This window comes from Balaenoptera borealis (assembly GCF_965194805.1).
Source record: "Balaenoptera borealis genome assembly, chromosome: 15".
Taxonomy (NCBI): domain Eukaryota; kingdom Metazoa; phylum Chordata; class Mammalia; order Artiodactyla; family Balaenopteridae; genus Balaenoptera; species Balaenoptera borealis.
This window is the reverse complement of record NC_138871.1, coordinates 85,191,339-85,210,901: the sequence shown is the minus strand read 5'-3', so window position 1 is coordinate 85,210,901 and position 19,563 is coordinate 85,191,339. Positions and strand designations below refer to the sequence as shown.

The 19,563-nt window shown below is 42.9% G+C and overlaps 2 long non-coding RNA genes across 5 annotated transcripts in view; one reads left to right on the top strand and one right to left on the bottom strand.

The window, feature by feature from the left end:
* Positions 1–19,563, bottom strand: part of LOC309612193 — a 78,897-nt gene that overhangs the window by 49,940 nt on the left and 9,394 nt on the right. For 2 of the 3 annotated variants that reach the window (XR_014235039.1, XR_014235040.1), the window contains exon 2: positions 17,237–17,423. This is a non-coding gene — a long non-coding RNA (uncharacterized lncRNA). The remainder of the gene's footprint in view (positions 1–17,236; positions 17,424–19,563) is intronic. The other variant, XR_014235038.1, reaches the window with a different exon arrangement.
* Positions 190–5,890, top strand: LOC309612195. Of its 2 annotated transcripts, XR_014235043.1 has the most exons (3): positions 190–1,730; positions 3,850–3,921; positions 5,263–5,890. It is a non-coding gene; the product is annotated as an uncharacterized lncRNA (long non-coding RNA). The 2 variants fall into 2 exon arrangements; XR_014235042.1 differs by lacking the exon at positions 3,850–3,921.

Genomic DNA, 19,563 nt, shown 5'->3' with positions numbered 1-19,563 from the left:
AAGTAAACATCAACAGTGATGACACACTCTGACATCAGGTACCTCCTGGTGTAACCCGCTGAGAAGAACACAGTGGCACTTATGCACCGGTCCTGCCAAAATTGAGACATCCAAATCAAATCTTGAGGAAACAATCCAACAAATGCAAATTGAGGGAGGTTCTCAAAACAGTGGGTTTGTATTCTTCAAATACATCAGTCATGAAAGACAAAGAAAGGCGGAGAAATTTCCAGATTAAAAGAATGGGATTTTTTTTTTACAGGAGCTTAGACATTTACCCTAAAATTTACATAGAAGTAAAAAAAAGATCCTTGACTAGGTAAGTCATCTTTAAAAAAGGAAAGCAAAGAGGGAGGATTTACCCTACCAGAAGTTAAGACCTACTACAAAGTCATTGTATAAAAATAGTCCTAAAAGAGACCAATGGACCAATGTAATACAGCAGAGCACTTGGACAGACTCACGCATATTTGCAAATTTAATATAAGATAACTTGCCATCACTAATCAATAGGGGAAAGATAGATTTTTTTTTAAAGGTAAATGGTATTGGGAAAACTGGCTCACTATAAGGAGAAAAATAAAACTGTTCCTTACCTAACACAACATAACCTATTCCAAAGATCCACTGACATTTTACAAAAGAGATATCTGAAAGGCAAGCAAGCATATGCTGTTAAACTCATCAGTAACCACAGAAAAGGAAACCAGAATAACAAAAGGTTGGTTTCCCACAGCAAAGGGCTGAATGAGCCAAGAGCCAGGGAGGGGAGAGGCAGGAAGCAGGTAGAGGCCCCTCGAAGTGTGCAGTGGGAGTGGGAACTCGTCCAGCCATCCTCTGGATTGAGTTGGAAATTCTTACTCTGGTTCCTTAACCCGATTCTTAGGTTAATCCCGTACATGACTCAGCAATTCCACCCTTGGACACCCACAGGGACTTTCTTTGTGGCCTTGTTTGTGGAGGCATCTCTGGGGAACATCATGATTGATTGAGTCCAGGTCTAAATAGGTCAGACCAGATTCTCAAGGAACCAGATGAGGACACTAAAGTCATGTTAAAAGAACTCAGTGTCCAACCTGAAGACGCTCCCACTGGCCAAAGATGGGATGCTTCGAGCACCAATAATGATAATAACCACAGTGGAAACCAATTGAACGTGTTTATATTCATGAGTTCATAATGATGCCAAAAACAAGCAAACAAAAAAGGATTGACTGCTTTTAGACAATACTAGGAAACTGCTTCATTATTCTGAAAGCAGATAAATAAAGGGAAAGAATCAAGTAATTATTGTGCTTTTCTGAAATGAACTGTACTTCAGAGTTAAACCAAATAGGTGATGAAGGAACATTTCTCTTTATATATATATTCCAACAAATACACAAAGAAAGAATGATAAAAATTAAAATATCACTGTTATGGACTGAATTTTGTCCTCCTGAAATTCATACATTGAAGCCCTAACTTCCAGTGTGACAGTATTTGGAGACGGGGCCTTTAAGGAGGTAATTAAGGTTAAATGAGGTCATAAGGGTGGGGCCCTAATTCAATAGACTGGTGTCCTTATATGAGGAGGAAGGGATGCCAGAGATCTCTTTTTCATCAGGCTCACAGAGGAAAGGCCATGTGAGGACACGGCAAAAAGACAGCCATCTGCAACCAAGTAGAGAGGTCTCACCAGAAACCAACCCTGCTCGCACCTTGATCTTGGACTTCCAGACTCCAGGACTGTGAGGAAATAACTTTCTGTTGTATAAGGCCCCCAGTCTGTGTTAATCTTTTATGGCAGCCCAGGCAGACTAATACAAGCACCAGTTTGCAACTCCTAATGAATTACGGATCTGGGCAATGATCTCCAATGGCTGACACCACCAAAGAGAGAACCAGACAAACACACCTCCTGATGGTACCACCTAGGAAGTTGTCCAGACAAAACAAACAAAAAAACCCACAAAACAACTGGAGTCTGTTAGATCTAACTAGTAATTTACAGGAAATACCAGGGACAGAGGAACATGTTAACCAACACCAGAAGGATGTAATCAGCAAAACCCACAGTGTAGGAAATTTGACAAGATTTTTTCCTTGCAAAAAATTGCAAGGAAAATAAAATAGAGGAAACCCCTCTAGATTAGAAGAGATTGAAGAATCATAGCAAACAATCACAATGTATGGACCTCATTGATCTCAATTCAAACAAACAAATTTTAACCCCCCCAAAATTTTAAGACAAAAACTATGAATACTGATTAGGTTTTTAATAATATTAAGGAGTTATTTTTAATTCTGTTCATGTGTGATAATAGTTTTATTTTTTCTAAAGAGCGTTTATCTTTTAAATATATAGACTAAAATATTTGCAGATGAAATAATATGTGTGGGATTTGATTTGAAATAATCCAAAGAGTTAAGAAATGGGAGGAGGTACAGATAAATAAGACCGGCCACGCACTGGCAATAGCCAAAGCTGGGTGATGGATACACAAGGTGCTATATTATTCTCTCGACTGTTAAAAGCTGGAAATTTTCTGGAATAAAAAATTGTTTTCTTGAGTACTGAGTATTTTTAAAAGCGATAAACAAAATGAGATTTTCTCTTAGGTAAATTAAATATATAATACACAAAACAAAACACATTTTACAAGAGTACTAACAAAGCAATACACATCTAACACGTAGAGGAGTTGTTGTCTGGAGGGGAGGGGGGAGTGGGAGTAGGGTCTGGGGATAAAGGGAATTGGTCCATCATTTAAATAAACCTGGAGGGCTCCCCTGGTGGCGCAGTGGTTAGGAGTCTGCCTGCCAGTGCAGGGGACACGGGTTCAAGCCCTGGCCTGGGAAGATCCCACATGCCGCGGAGCAACTAAGTCCGTGCACCACAACTACTGACCCTGTGCTCTAGAGCCCGCGTGCCACAACTACTGAGCCCACGTGCCACAACTACTGAGCCCTGCGAGCCACAACTACTGAGCCCACGTGCCACATCTACTGAGCCTGACTGCTGCAACTACTGAAGCCCACACACCTAGAGCCCGTGCTCCGCAACAAGAGAAGCTACCACAATGAGAAGCCCGAGCACCGCAACGAAGAGTAGCCCCCCTTCGCCGCAACTAGAGAAAGCCCGCGTGCAGCAACAAAGACCCAACGCAGCCAAAAGTAAATAAAATTTAAAAAAAATTATAAATAAATAAATAAAGCTAGAGAGGGACTAAGGAGTACGTTTAGTGCCATCCTCTGCACCTCAGGTCCAAGGACAGAGAAAAAGTGGAAGATGGAAAAGCACAAGGATACACAAAGAATGATTGTAGCCCCACTACCAGAAAGAAGCATTGCTCACATTTCCGTGTTTCCTTCTAGTGTTTTTTCTATACCTATAGAAAATTACCCTCTCCTTTCCACTCATTCTCAGGCTTTGGAGACACATAGAAATGGGTTAAAATTCTGGATTAACCATTTTATGAATGGTGTTATCTTGGACAAGTCGTTTTCTCTTGTCCAACTTTTCATTTTCTCATTCTGAAAAGTCGGAACCATCACAAGCAGCCTCTTAAGGTTGGGTGACAATGGGACGGAAAAGCATCTAGAGGTTCCCTGGGGTGGTTCCCACTGGTATTTTGCACAGCTCTGTGCAGAGGCAGTGATAAATATTTGTCAAACTGAATGGGATGAAATTACGAGACAGCCGGATCTCACGTGTGTTTTTTCATCTCAAAGCCTCATGTTGAGGCACATCATGTTTTTTCCTGTGATTCACTCTCAGTTCCACGTGCAGGGAATAGAAACTCTCTCTTTGGGGTCACTCAGTTCACATGGTGAGAGACCCCAGAAATGTCTTCTCATCATTTGCAGTGTCTCCCAGGGAAGAGTGCAAAGATGTTGAAGTTGACAGAAGTATCACAAGAGGCTTCCTGGCCGCTAGCGGTGAGGACGCTCCCTCTCTGGGGCCCAACGGTTCCCAGGTGGCTTCTGGCCTTCAGAGTCTGGTTTACGCGAGCCACCCTGGAAGCCACCGCACGTGGTAACGTGTCCCTTTTCTGAAACGCCATTGGGTGGCTGGGCACAGAGCTGGGGGTCTCCCAGGGGGCGCCCGTGCAGCAGCACTGCGCTCACTAAACGGCCAAGGGGTCCCGGGAATGTTCTCAGTTCTAGTGTTCAGCGTGTGTTGTTGGGAGAAATCGTGCGCTCTACTGGCATCTGTGAATCTGGGACTTTTAGAAGTTTCTAGAATGCAGGCTTCGTGGGTCCCAAGGGCCTACTTGACTCCTAGCCAGTCTGGATCCTTGTTCTTCCTTAATCCTTCCAATGATACTTCAGAAGCAGAGCAGGGATTTGGGGTTGTGTTTTTCACACAGGTTTTGGTCTCAGGGGGACACACCAGCACACACAGGAGCACAGGGCCCTCAGCAGGCATCTAGTGCCTCTCTTCTGCCTTCACAGACCAGGAGGCCCCGTCCAGAGAGGTCAAGGGACCTGTCCAGGGTCACGCAGAGGAGAGTCAGTTCATGCCATGTGGTTCCGGCTTCGGGGTTAGGAGAGAAAGGGGGAGATCATGAGAGCAAACCTAAGAGGGCTCCTCCTCCAGAAGCCCAGACTAAAATCTCAGATGAAGTCACAGAATCAGAAACCTGGCTCCTGGACAGACCTTCCTGCGCTTCCAGGCACTGGGGGATGGGGGCGGGGTAGAGGGGTTAAGAGCTCAGACTCGACTTAGAGGGACCCAGGTTCCAGCCCTTAGATGCATTTACTGGCTGCATGAATTTAGGGAAGTTACTCCACTGCTCCGTTTTGGTTTTCTCCTTAGTGAAACCTATCCCCCTGCAGAGCTGTTGTAAAGATTGAATGACTCAAGGCAGAAAGTGCCTGCCCAATGGTAGGCCCAGTGTGAATGCATGATCACTATGGCCCACAGTACCACCGGGAGAGGCGGGGGGTGCAGGCCCTGACTCCCCACAGGTGACTCTGTCGTGGGGGAAATCCCGCAGCCTGTCTCCCAACCTGTAGCCTCAGCGTAAGGAGACCCATTGCACAACGAGGCAATGTGTGTGGAAGCACTTTGTGGAGTGCCAAGCACAGGCCAGGGCCCAATACAACGACTGCTATGACAAAAACGGTGGTCCAACACCATCAATTCAAGGAGGAGGTCAGAACACGCCACCCCAAAATATGCCACTCTGGCATATCGCCCATTTTGAGTTAAAGGCATTTAAAAAAAACAGCAGATACAAGAAGAACACCCTGACTTTCCTTTTTTTTTCTTAAAAGCAAGAGATGAAACTCCCATGTGAAAGATGTCCTCCCTACACCAGAGAGACAGTAACATGCTTATCATCAAGAATGGTCAGGTGGGGCTTCCCTGGTGGTGCAGTGGTTGAGAATCTGCCTGCCAATGCAGGGGACACGGGTTCGAGCCCTGGTCTGGGAGGATCCCACATGCCGCGGAGCAACTAGGCCCGTGAGCCACAACTACTGAGCCTGCGCGTCTGGAGCCCGTGCTCCGCAACAAGAGAGGCCGCGACGGTGAGAGGCCCGCGTACCGCGATGAAGAGTGGCCCCCGCTCGCCGCAGCTGGAGAAAGCCCTCGCACAGAAACAAAGACCCAACACAGCCAAAAAACAAAACAAAACAAAAAAAATTCTATGAGAACAAAGTTTTTTAAAAAAAAGAATGGTCAGGTGAGACCACAGAATTCTGTGCCTTGTTAAAATAACTCTTATCTTCCTTTAGCCTACCCACTTATTTTGGTTTCTTTTCCACCATTGCTTCTCTCTGTTTTACCTCGTATAAAAACACAGAGATTTTGCCACTTCTTTGGGTCTTCATGTCCTTTTGAGGGCTCCTAAGTTTTCACACAAAACTTCTGTTAAATAAATCTGTATGCTTTTCTCCTGTTGATCTGTCTTATGCCAATTTAATTCTCAGACCAGCTGAAAAACCCTAGGAAGGTAGAAGGAAGACCTTGCTCCCCTACAAAAGCAAAGCCTCAGAAGGTCCTGGGTCTACTTTCCATGGAGCCTCCATCTGGCTGGTATTTATCTGCCTCCCCCGTCTGTCTGATTTTACTCTGAGAAGTCAATTCAAGCCCTAAGTCAGCCCATCCTTCTCACTGAGCTTCCAGCAGAGTTTCAGCCCGCCTGGGTCACGTGTGCCTGGGGACAAGGCAGAGGCCCTGGCTAGGATGTGACAGCACCAGGTCACACAGGCAGGGTCCCCATGGCAGGGCACAAGCTGGAGCACTGGGAAGCTAAGCTGAGAGGGATGCTAACATCTGAGAACTCCGGAGCTGGAAGCGGGCTGGTCCAGATGCTCACGCTGTTGATAGAGAAACTGAGGCCCAGAGCGAAGAAAGAACTTACTCAGGGACACATGGCCCTGGTGGCAACACTGGGATTGGAATTCTGGTTTGCAGTTCTATGCTCTTTCTCCCACACCTTGCCCTTGGAACGAATATTCTAGTAAGTGCAGGCTTCGATCTGGACATGTTCATTCTGAGCTCACAAATACAAATGCTTAATCCTCTGTAACATTCTTGGTTACGGTCTTGGTTTTTTTCTTTTTTTTTTTTGCCACATTGCAGCATGCAGGATCTTAGTTCCCTGACCAGGGATGGAACCCATGCCCTGTGCAGTGTGTGGAAGCACGGAGTCTTAACCACTGGACCGCCAGGGAAGTCCCTTGGTTAGGGTCTTGAATGCAGTTGAAGGAGTTAACTCCTGGGGGTAGGTGTCATAAACCCAGAGCCATCTTCAGTGTAAGTATTGCTCTGGCCTGTAATTTCTTGTTTTTAGTAACACTGAATAGCATCCCCAGGCTGTGCTGGAGCCCACTGATTACTGGATGGCTTATTAAGGCCACAGGTCCTGGGAACAGCAAAGGGAAATCAAAACGAAAATCACCGGCTCTCCAGAGCACAGGCCTTTTTTAAATCCCAGTCTACTGGTAACATTTCAGGATACAAAGAGATTTTTGCTCTCTTTTGGAACCGTGGGAAGATTTAAATCAACAGCCTTTTGTTGAGTGTCGCCTATGGTGGATAGTTTGGGATGACTGAACTTCAGCCTCGTGGGAGAATCAGACAGCATACATTTGAAAAGCACTTTACAGTTTACAGAGCCTATTCATGTTGTCTCAGTTAATCCTTACTACAGCCCTGGGAGGTATCAGACACTCAGAGAGGTAAGGCAATTTGCCAAGTACAGGCCAGCAAGAGGAGAGGCCAGGATTAATCCCAGGTCTTCTGCCTACAGATTCAGGGCTCTTCATACTATATTATGCAACACACAGATACAGTGAAATTGTTAGGAGACACAGGCAGGAGAATCTAAAAAATTTGTTATTATTATTACTATTTTGTGAAAAGCTCTTGGAGGGATTAGCATTTGATATAGGTCTTAAAATGGCTATGATTTTTTTCCTTTTTTCCTATTTTAATAGGTCATTGTAGATGATTTGGAAAGTGTAATAAAATGCAACAAACAAAAGACTGATAATCCTGATACAGAGGTGCTGCCTCTATAAATCACTTACATTGCTCCTTCCAGTTTTTTCTTTGTGTTTTTTAAACTAGTTGAAATCATACTCTCTCTATAGCTTTGAATTGTCTTTTTTTCCACTTTAATGTACATTTTATCACATTCACTTTGAATGGGTTAAACGCCAGTGGGTCTGTGATTAGGGAATTCTGGACTAAGAACATAGCTGGAGGGACTTCCCTGGTGGCACAGTGGTTAAGACTCCACACTCCCAATGCTGGGGGCTTGGGTTCGATCCCTGGTCAGGGAACTGGATCCCACATGCATGCCACAACTAAGGAGCTGGCGAGCCACAACTAAGGAGCCTGCCGGCCACAACTAAGACCAAGCATAGCCAAATAAAAAGAGAGAAAAAAAAGAAAGAACATAGCTGGAGAAAAGGTGTGGGGACAGGGAAATGAAGGGCGTATTCAGGAAACGATGAGTAATTCTTCGAGACTAAACTTGTAACTCTATGATGAGCTGAGGTTTACCAAGGAATCTAGAAAGACCTTTAATATCAGATGGTGGAGAGCCTTGAATGACATGCTAAGGAATCTGTAGTTTATTCTATTCTCATTAAACAACAATACACTTTACACTTTACATATTTAGAAAAATACAAATGAGAACATTCAGAAATAAGTCACAATCTGTGCAGATGTAATTGCTATTAATATTTTGAGGGCTTCCCTGGTGGCGCAGTGGTTGAGAGTCTGCCTGCCAGTGCAGGGGACACGGGTTCGAGTCCTGGTCTGGGAGGATCCCACATGCCGCGGAGCGACTGGGCCCGTGAGCCACAATTGCTGAGCCTGCACGTCTGGAGCCTGTGCTCCGCAACAAGAGAGGCTGCGATAGTGAGAGGCCCGCGCACCGCGATGAAGAGTGGCCCCCACTTGCCACAACTAGAGAAAGCCCTCGCACAGAAACGAAGACCCAACACAGCCATAAATAAAATAAATAAATAAAATTTGAAAAAAGAAAATGCTCCCTATTAAAAAAATATATATATTTTGAAACATGTATAACCTTCCAATTTTTTTCTGGACACATATTTGTTTTTTCCCCAAACAGGGACATAAAACACAGATTCTTTTCTAATCTGATTATAATTCCATTAACATCTTTCTTGGTCAATAAAAATTCTTTTGCAATAATGGTTTTTAAACATTGTATGCACCTGAACTCTTGTTTTTAAACAAAATCCTACCAGGAACCTCAAAGGCCAAAAGGGATATAAGTAGAACTACTGTGATCAGAACATGAGTGGGAGCCCTGATGCCTGCCTGACCCTGTAAGACACCCTGACCCCGTTCTGCAAACCACTGTTGCATAATGTCATTTTTATGGCTGCAAGGTAAGAGCATAGCAGCACTTAATCAGCTTGCTCAGTTGTTTCCAATTTTTCCCTTTGTAAATTGATACTACATTCTTTGAGCACATCCCATAATTATTTCCCAATGAAGGTTTCTGAACATGGGGTGTGACATAATCAGAGCTATTAGTGTGAATGCCAAATACAGTAAAATCTTACTTAACTGGAATTCAGCTAACTGCAATCCTTAATTAACCAATTTTCTTTTGCTCAACTTTGGGAACATAAAGGAAACTCTTTACCTCCCTCCCTTTTTTTCTCTCTCTCTCAAACACATACACAAGCACACATGCACAGAACTATGACATAGGGATACAGTTAACAAATATATGCAATCACCGTACTCTGAAACCTATGAAACATTACTGAGAGAAATTAAAGATGAGTGCAAATGGTGAGATATACCATACTCATGAACTGGAAGATTCAGTATTGTTAAAATGCCAATTCTCCCCCAGATTAATCTATAGAGTCAACACAATGACATTCAAAATATTAGCAGGGCTATTTTGAAAAACTTAGTAAGCAAATTTTAAAATTTATGTGGAAATGCAAAGCATGTAGAATAGCCAAAACAACATGGAAAAAGAGCAAAGTTGGAGGCCTTACACAATCCGGTTTCAAGACCTACTATAAAGCTGACAGAAATCAAGATAGAATGGTATTCAAGTAAAGGTTGACATATAGACCAATGGAACAAAATAGAAAGTCCAGAAATAGATCCACACATATATGTGGTCAATTGGTTTCCTAGCAAAGGTGCCAAGACAATTAAATGGAAGAAAGGATAATCTTTTCAACAAAAGGTGCTAAAATAATTGGTGGCTATGTGTACAAAAATGAGCTAAAACTATAAACCTTTAAAAAAATAGGAGAAAACCTTAGTGATCTTGGGTTAGGCAAAGATTTTAAAAATAGGACACATAAAATTTTAAAAATCAATAACTTGGACTTCATCAAAATCGAAAATGTCTGCTCTTTGAAAGCACAATTAGGAAAAAGAAAAGGCGGGACTTCCCTGGTGGTGCAGTGGTTATGAATCCACCTGCCAATGCAGGGGACACGGGTTCGAGCCCTGGTCCAGGAAGATCCCACATGCCGTGGAGAAACTAAGCCCGTGCGCCACAACTACTAAGCCCGTGCACCACAACTACTGAGCCCGTGTGCCACAACTACTGAAGCTCACGTGCCCTAGAGCCTAGAGCAACAAGAGAAGCCACCAAAATGAGAAGCCCACGCACCGCAACGAAGAGTAGCCCCCGCTTGCTGCAACTAGAGAAAGCCCGCACGCAGCAACGAAGACCCAACACAGCCAAAATAAATAAATAAAATAAATTTAAAAAAAAAAAGAAAGAAAGAAAAGAAAAGGCAAGGCACAGACTGGAAGACTATGTCTGCAAACATACACAAAATAAAGGACTTATGTCCACAATATGTAATGAATTCTCAGTATTAAGACAAAACAATTAAAATTAGGCAAAAGATCTGAACATTTTATCAGAAACACTGATGCCAAATAAGTGCATGAAAAGATGTTCAACTCATTAGTTGTTAGGGAAATGCAAATTTAAACCAAATGGAGATACCACTACATATCCACTGTAGTGGATAGAATTTAAAAGACTGACAATGCCAAGTTTGGCTAGACCGTGGAGCAAGGGTTAGCATTTATTTACAAAGTTAAACATTCACTTACCATATGACTCAGGAATTCCACTCTTGTGTATTTTTCAAGTGAAGTGAAAATATTTAATATATGTCTACACAAAGATCCGTACATGAATATAAGAGCCTTGTTCAGAGTAGCCAAAAACTGGAAACATTCCAGATGTCCATTGATTGGTAAATGGATAAAGAAAAATCTATACCTAAATGGAATACTACTCAGCAATTAATAGGTATAAACTACTTACACATGTAACAACATGATGAATCACAAAAGCATTACTAAGTGAAAAAAGTCAGATACAGAAGACTACATACTATATGCATTTATATGAAGTTCTAGAAAAGGAGAATCTGAAGTGGTGATAGCAGATCAGCCGTTGCTATGGGTTTGGGGATTGGGGATGGGGATTGACTGCAATATTCTAAATCATATTTTTGACAGCAGTTGCACTACTAAAGACATATGTCAAAATTCATCATGTAGACTTAAAATTGGTGAATTTTATTATAAATAAATTATACTTCTACTGGCATTTGGATTCATCTTCGTTCATTTTTTTGTCATTCTTCTAGCCACTTAGTGGTTCACATTTAATGGTTCAGATTTGCAATGTCTGCTAAGTGTCAAGAATAGAGTTTGTGTTTCTTGTTATTTTCCTTGGTTTTTTTTGAGTGAAAAAAGAAGTGGGAACACCTTTCCTTCACCATTTTAAACTTGGAAGTCTTACAGATGATATTAAAAACCATGGACTGGAGCTATCCCTATTTCTTAATTATTAATTTACATTTTGAGACACTACTACTGAGTCCCTACAATGATAAATAAGGACTCAGATCTCCCTCACCTTCCCATTCCCACTTCCCTATCCCCCCAACATAGTTTAATTATGATTGTGCAAATGTAATTTACTAGAGCATCACTCGAACTCTCCGCCCACCCCATATCACCTGACTTATTCAGTCCTTCACTTTTACTGGAGTTACGCATTTTCCCATGTGCCTGATTTTCTACACATTTAATTTTTCCTAATATCCCAATAAAGCCTGCTTCAATTCTATTATAATGTTTTCCATAATCTCAAATATATCATATTCATCTTATTCCTAGAGACCTTCTTCTCAGAGCCTTCCTTCCAAGTTCTCCAATTTAAACTGTATGCCGTACCACTGTCAACCAGAAATTTCCATTCACCATCATTGTGGGGATTCATGTTGCCTCTTGTGCTTTGGATCCCTTGCTTCCTGGATTCCATGTATTCCTTTCTTGGTTTACTCCCTCGTTTTATTGGATCACTACCTCCAGTAGTTCACTAAAGTTACAAGGGAAGTAAATGATTTTCGTTCTTGCATGTCTGAAAATATCTTACTCTATCTTCATTTGATGAACAGTTTGGCTGAATATAGAAATGTAGGATATAAATTAGAATACTGAAGGCATTGGCCCATTGTCCACTAGATCCCAAAGTGTTGTTGAGAGGTCCACTAATTCTGATCTTCTTTTTCTCTCTAGAAGTTTATAATATCTTCTCTGTATCCCTGATAGTCAAAAACTTCACAGTGGTGTACCTGACCATGGGTCTTTTTCATTCTCTGTGCTAGACACATCCCTTGAGCTAGCTCTTTTGAGTTGGAAACTCATGCTTTAGTTCTGAGAAGTTTTGTTAATTTGTTAATAATTTTGTTCCCTTGGTTCTCTTTCTGGCATTTCTAGTAGTTGGCTTTTAACCTCTTAGACTTATCCTCTTGCTTTATTTATTTATTTAGATTTTAAAATTTTTATTTATTTTTGGCTGCATTGGGTCTTCCTTTGCTGCACACGGGCTTTCTCTAGGTGCGGCGAGCGGGGGCTACTCTTTGTTGCGGTGCACGGGCTTCTCATTGCAGTGGCTTCTCTTGTTGCGGAGCAGGGGCTCTAGGCGTGCAGGCTTCAGTAGTTGTGGCACACAGGCTCAGTAGTTGTGGCTCATGGGCTTAGTTGCTCTGCAGCATGTGGGATCTTCCGGGACCAGGGATTGAACCCGTGTCCCCTGCATTGGCAGGCAGATTCTTAACCACTGCGCCACCAGGGAAGCCCTACTTTTTATATTGAATTTTTATTTTGACTCATATATGTAACTTTCCAGAGGTTTTCCTTATTTAGTGGATTTTTTTTTTTTTTTTTCCAAAGCTTTCTGGTTCTTCTTTCATAGATCATCCCTACTCTTTTCAGGGAGATTGTCAGTTTGAGGTTGTCTCTGATCCTCCCAATTCTTTTTCCCATTTTTTTTGTTTGTTTTGTTTTCTGTCTTCAAGTTAGAAGCTTTCCCCTGTGTCTGGAGGTACTTAGCCACCGGCTCTCACTTGGCAGCCTAGAATCTCTTTGCACATAAGCCAGACTTGGGTCCTAGGGCTTCAGACTGACAGGACAGAACTTCAAACCAGCTCACTGTAAAGAATCCCAAGTGGTAGTCTCTGGGATTTACTCCAGAGAAGATTCTTATCTCCTGCCTCGGGGGGGATATAAAACTTGCTACTGGCATTCTGGGAAGGGGGAGGGGCAATATCCAGATTTTCACTCAATTCCCCCGTTTCTGGTCTGTGCGTCCTCCTACCCCACATGCCCACTTTCAAATCCTCTTCAATTACCATTGCCTCTCCTCCCATTTCCTTGGTCCTTGTGGACTTCATACTTTTTAAAAAAATTTTTATTGAAATACAGTTGATTTACAATGTTGTGTTAGTTTCAGGTGTACAGCAAAGTGATTCGGTTATACACACATATATATAAATATATATTCTTTTTTTACATTCTCTTCCATTATAGGTTATTACAAAATATTGAGTATAGTTCCCTGTGCTATACAGTAGTGGACTTAACCCTTTTATTTTACTGTTATTTTAGTGGGGATAGGGGAGAAAAAAAAAAAGAAATAATGCATTATTCAATCTGGCCTGCGCTGTTTCACTGATAAGGAGACTAAATGAGATTCAGAGAGGATTTGCTTTCTCTGTGGTACCCCACGACTCCCCAAGTCACTGCTTCTGTCTGCGTCTCAATTTCCTGACCTATAAAATGGAAGACTAGTACTAGATGAATTTTATTTATTTTTATTAGTTTTTATTGGAGTATAGTTGATTTACAATGTTGTGTTAGTTTCAGGTGTACAGTAAAGTGAGTCAGTTATACACATACATATATCCACTCTTCTTTAGACTCTTTTCCCGTATACATCCTTACAGAGTATTGAGTAGAGTTCCTTGTACTATACAGTAGGTCCTCACTAGTTATCTATTTTATATATAGTAGTGTGTATATGTCAATCCCAATCTCCCAGTTTATGTTCCTCCTTTCCCCCTTGGTAACCGTAAGTTCGTTTTCTACATCTGTGACTCTATTTCTGTTTTGTAAATAAGTTCATTTGTACTATTTTTTTAGATTCCACAAAGAAGTGATATCACATGATATTTGTCTTTACTAGATGAATTTTAACACTCTTTCTAGTCTGAAATTGTGTCTTTCAAGAAACTAGAACCTGATCTCCATGGTGACTTTATTGATTTGTCCTATTTTTGGTGCTCCCAAGATGTCCCACCAATCTCCTTTTAAGATCTTTTCTTCCCTTCTCCGGAATCAACGGCCACAGGCAGGGCTGGCTTCGTGGGTGTGCAGCCTGTACAGTCACACGGGACCCCATACTCAGAAGGGCCCCAGCCTCGGTTTACTGCTCTGAGGTCACCGCCTTGAAGTTCTTATTAATTTTCAATCCACGGGCATAACATTTCCATTTTGCGCTGGGCCCCACGAGTTATGTAGCTAGTACTAGCCACGGGAGGGTCACAAGCCAGGACTCATCTTTCAAGGACTTTAAGGCCCGTGGCCAGAGCTACAAACACCTGTGTTCTGTTAACTCTGCTTCCTGGAAGGGAGGGAGGAGCAAGACATGTTTGCCCCAAGATTAGAAATGGAGAAACCAGCCCCCAGCAGGTTCTGCAACTTGCCTGTGATCTTATCACTCGAGAGTTTGGGAAACTCCTGAGATATTTAGGCCACACTCTGAGTACCTCACATGAATCTTACAAGGTTGTTTTGCTTCTGTTTAATTGGGGCTGTGCCTTCTGGCTGTTGGTGTCCTTTGACAAGGCAATTTTGCATCCAGAGGACTTCATTCATCCACTCACTCATTCACTACGAAAACCTTTATGAAGCACCTACTCTGTTAGCAGAAAGAGTGGGCTTTGAAGCAGGGAGAAATGAGTTACAATGTCCCCCTCTGGCTCTTGTTGGCCACATGACCCAATGTGACCTCCCGAGCCTCAATTTCCCTCCCAATTTGATGAGGAGAGAACGATTACCTCCCAACTCAATGATGAGGTAACCTGAGTAATGGGCCTTTTATAGCACCAAACACCTGTACCCAGGCAGTATTCATTTCTTTACCTTTCTCCCTAGCAATACACAAAACACAGGGGGTTTCAGCTTCAGTTACGGATAGTCCAGGCCGCTAGCAGGCCTTGGAGGGTCCATTCTTCGGGGACACACTTGATTCTCTCTTCCTCCAGCAGAAATGTTGATGGGCGCCCAGGGAGAAAGGAGGCTCATGCATGTGATAGGTGTCAAGAACGGTGTTTGCACTCTGGCTTATCCCAGTGCTTTGTTATTAGCATTTAATAGGTTCCCAGAAAGCTTTGAAGATAATAATACATCTCCCCTCCCTTTCAACTGGTGATCTTGACGTGATATATTTATGTCTGTTATGAAATTTGGAGGCTCTTACAAGGAGCCAAGACTTGCTCTTATCTTTAAAAAAACTTAAAAGTCTAGTTATGAAAATTAAACCCACAGAGAGGAGTGGCCCAGGAATGTGTCCCAAGAAATGCTTCCTCTACAAGCTGTGCCTGTTTTGTGAGATGAATGGGGGAATGATATAATGAATGAAGCCTCATGACAATTTATGGCATTTGTATCTCACGTCCCAGCTTACAGAGCTTTGACGGAGCCTTTGCACATCCACTATCCCGTTTCTACCTCACAATCTCAGAAGGCGTCTTGGTAAAGTTATCATCTCTACATTGCAGATGAGAAACCTGAGACTCAGAGAAGTGATTTGCCCAGGTCGCACAGCTGGCAGGTAAGTTTCAGGGCCAAGATTCAAATCTACTCTCCTGATTGCAGAGTCTCTGCTCTGTCGCTTCCTAGAAATAGTATTTAGCTATTTCCACACTCAGCAGAACCTCTTAACTAAAACCTAGCTGAGTTGTCCTGGGCTCCAAGCCCTGGGATGTTGGCAACACCAGGGGAGGGGGGTAGGTCCGGAGGAGGTGGTGGAACCAGCTCCGATGCTCAGATGTGGCCACACCCAGCAGACAGGGGCCCCAGCCTGGCTGAGAGGTGGCCACATTCCAGGAATTTCCATGGCCTGGTCAGGTGAGAATAATGCAGCCCCTCAGGGTGGCCTCATCTGGGGTCAGATCTGTCCCTCTCATCCACTCAAGGACTTTGATCCTGTAATTCTACCCCCCACCCCAGTCAATGTTTCATTTCCATTCACATACAAACCCGCTGCAATAGTTCACATTTTTGCCCTCTCTGTACCTTCCTGCTCTTCCTTACAGGCCTTTACTGACGGTCTACCCTCTTCCTCCGGCTCTGCCTTGAGCCCACTCCAATTCAACTGTCATCCTTAACACGTTACTAAAACCGTCTCATCAATGCCGTGCATCTTGCTACGTCCTGTGCTAAGCTCAACTCTATGCTTAACTATTTTTGTTTTTTTTTTTTTATGCTTAACTCTTAATAGCATTTGATATTTCTTCTTTCTCGACACTTTCTTCACGTGGTTCTGGTCACCATACTCTGCCCGTTTTCCTCATTCCCCTTAGCTGCTCCTTCTCTACTCCCTTTACTAGATTGTTCTGTCCTTCTGACATCTAAACGTCACAGAGCCCGTCTCTCAGCCTGGGGCTCTCGCCTCATTCACTCGCTGCTCTCACTCCCCAGGTGTTCTCATTTAGTCCTAGGGCTTTAAATCTCATTTTGACACTAGGACGCCCAAATCCACGTCTCCAGCCAGAACATCTCTGAATTCCAGATTCATTTATCTGTAATATCTCCTCTTGTATTTCTAAGAGACATATCAAACTTAACGTGTCCCAAATCTTAATTTTCACCCCAAACCTGCTCATAACCATCTCAGCTCCACCATTCACCTCACTACGTTATCCTAGATTCCTAGGATTTTTCTCACAACTACACCCAATCCACTGTTGGCTCCACCTTCAAAGTATATCTATATCCCATTGCCCACGACGGTGCTCTTATACAAGTACACCCATGTCTGGGTTGGATTCCTGTAACAGCCTCCTGTGGACAGAGAATGTCGCCTGCCATATCAGTAAACAAAGGATGTTGCGGTCATCAAGCCATCAGCAACCACAGGCGCCCCACCCCCCCACGGTGCACCCGGCCGGTGTTCAGGATGGAGAGAGCAAGATACGGGCCCCAGATGGCTAAGGTGCATATCAAAGAAATGATTTCAATGAGCATCCTGCATCTGCCCATACATAGAAAAGTGCTAAATTCATTAACTTGAGAATCTGCTTTTTCTTTAATTAACAGTAATCTTTTGATGTTCCAACTACCTGGGGTTTTTTTTGTTTTTTGTTTGTTTGTTGCAAAAATTCCTATATATCCTGGCTCCTCCCTTACCTCTTTGGAGAAATCCCTCAGAGCTATGTGAGAGGCTGTCTCCGGGCTTAAGTCCTCAGTATGTCCGCTGAATAAAACATAATTCTCAACTTTTAGGTTGTGCAGTTTTTCAGTCAACACTCCCAATTAGCCATCTTCATTCCACCCTTGTGATCTGTGGCTGTTCCCCATACAGAGACCTGAATAACTAAAAGAATAAATTAGACCATGTCATTCCTCTGTTCAAAATCCTTCAATGACTTCTCAAAATATTTAGAATTAAATTGAAATACCTTTCGTGGCCTCAGAAGAAATATTTGAAATACTCATATTTAACAACTGGTAGGGAAATATATATTATGTATAAGTTTCTACGTAAATCACAATTTAAAAATACATTCCCTTCTATTTTCTAAATAAACCAAACTATATCTGTTTATATAATAAAACTGCTTACAGATGATGTAAGTTGAAACACAGAGCATTCATCAAATCAGTGTAATAATTTCTAAGTCATTTCTGGTTTTCGTGTGATCTTTGGTTTGATACATTCTCACTAATTAAATAATGTCCCTATTGGGGCTAGGATTTGACAGAGTGAAACACATCAAACTCCTCCAATAACATCCCCATTAAATCAGTAGCCACTAGGTCACTTGTGGTCTTGAAATACAGAGTTTCTCTTAATAAAACGATATTGTTTGCGGTACTGAATTGTCCCTCAGCTTCTGTTGAACTAAGAGTAATTATATTCAAACATTTTCTGAGCCTTACAATATCATCTGAGGTTCTTAATGTAGTCAATATCTTATTACTGGCTAAGCCACAGGGACCTACTGTGGAGTGCCGTATTTTGCCGTATTTCAAGAGGTTGACCTTCCAGAGAGGGCCATGTGGCCAAAATTGTGTTCTCCACTAAGCTACTTGGTTTTGACTCCTGGCTCTGCCACTTACAGAAATTTAAAATCTCTTTGTTTTAGTTTTCTTGTCTGTAAAATGGGGCTGCTGCTGATGATAATATTCAAAGGAGTTAACAGGTTTAGACTGGTGTTTGGCCCAGAAAACGTTACATATGCATTGGCTTTCACTCACTAAGGAAACCAGCGCTGTTAGTGCCCTTGACCGGAAGACTCATGGAGGGTTTTAACAAATGCATGCCCTTAGATGGAAGTGAATTTCAGTAAGAATGGTGAGAAGAGGGGGCTGCACCCTGGTGTCCTCAGGCCCTTCATTCCTCCACTCCTGGGGTGGGAGTATCTGGCCTCCCAGTGGAGCCCCAACGCCTGGCTTATGCCTATGTGGGGCCCCATTTTTCTGCTCCCCCAGGCTCTCCCTGCTCTCTCTGAGTCAGAATCTTGTGAAGCCTGTTATCCCCACACACAGGCCCGGGTTAAGCGGGCAGGACAAGGCAGCCGTGGCTGATCCACCGGGAGTCCCTTCCCGCCTCCCTGGTGGGAGCCAGTGATGGTGGCCAGGAGGCAGGACCCAGCAGGGACGCCTGGTGTAACACGTAGAAGGGGCTGTAAGGGTGTACTGGCCTCGTATTAGCCCCGTGGGTCCAGGAGACCTTCAGCAATCAGCAATCGGGCCTTGCCCAGCATCTGACCCCGAGGCCAATGACTCTACTGTTCACCTGTTACCCTCCAGACACACAGGCTTCCTTTTGTTCCGCAAACACACCAAGCCCGGTTCCGTCTCGGGACGTGTCGCTCTCCCTGGGACATAGTCCCCCATAGTCCTGCGTGGTTCTCACTGCATTCCCACCTTGGCTCAGCTGGCCCTTCTTCAGAGAGGTTTCCCTGATGACCCCATAAAAATTCTGTGCACTCACCCCACCCAGTCATGGTATATACCTACCCAGCTGCATTTTCTAAAGCATCTTTCTACTCCCTAAAGTTATATTTTATAGTTATCAGTTTTCTATTCTGTTGTAATACATATGGCTGAAATAACAGACAACAAATAATGTTGGAAGATGTAGAAAATGCTGACAATTTAGAAGAAACAAGTATGAGAACAAATTACACAGGTCTGCAATTTGAAGGTTTGCTATATAGTTGGATAAAATACAGATGTTTCTAACAAGTCCCTGTTCATGGTAGGCACTAGATTGTTTCAAAAATGAAATATGGAAAGAATTCCTTTCGAGGAGCTGCTAATGGGAAGATGCACCAGGGAGCATATATTCTCAACAGTAAATAATTTCTTCTCTAAAAGCAATATTTCGGGTAACATTGTGTCCATATAACCAGTGAAAGGGTGGCTGCTTTGACTAGAATAACAAAAGGACTCTGAGATAAGGTTGCCTACAACACCGTGGGTGAAATCCATCCATGGCCCCAGGCACT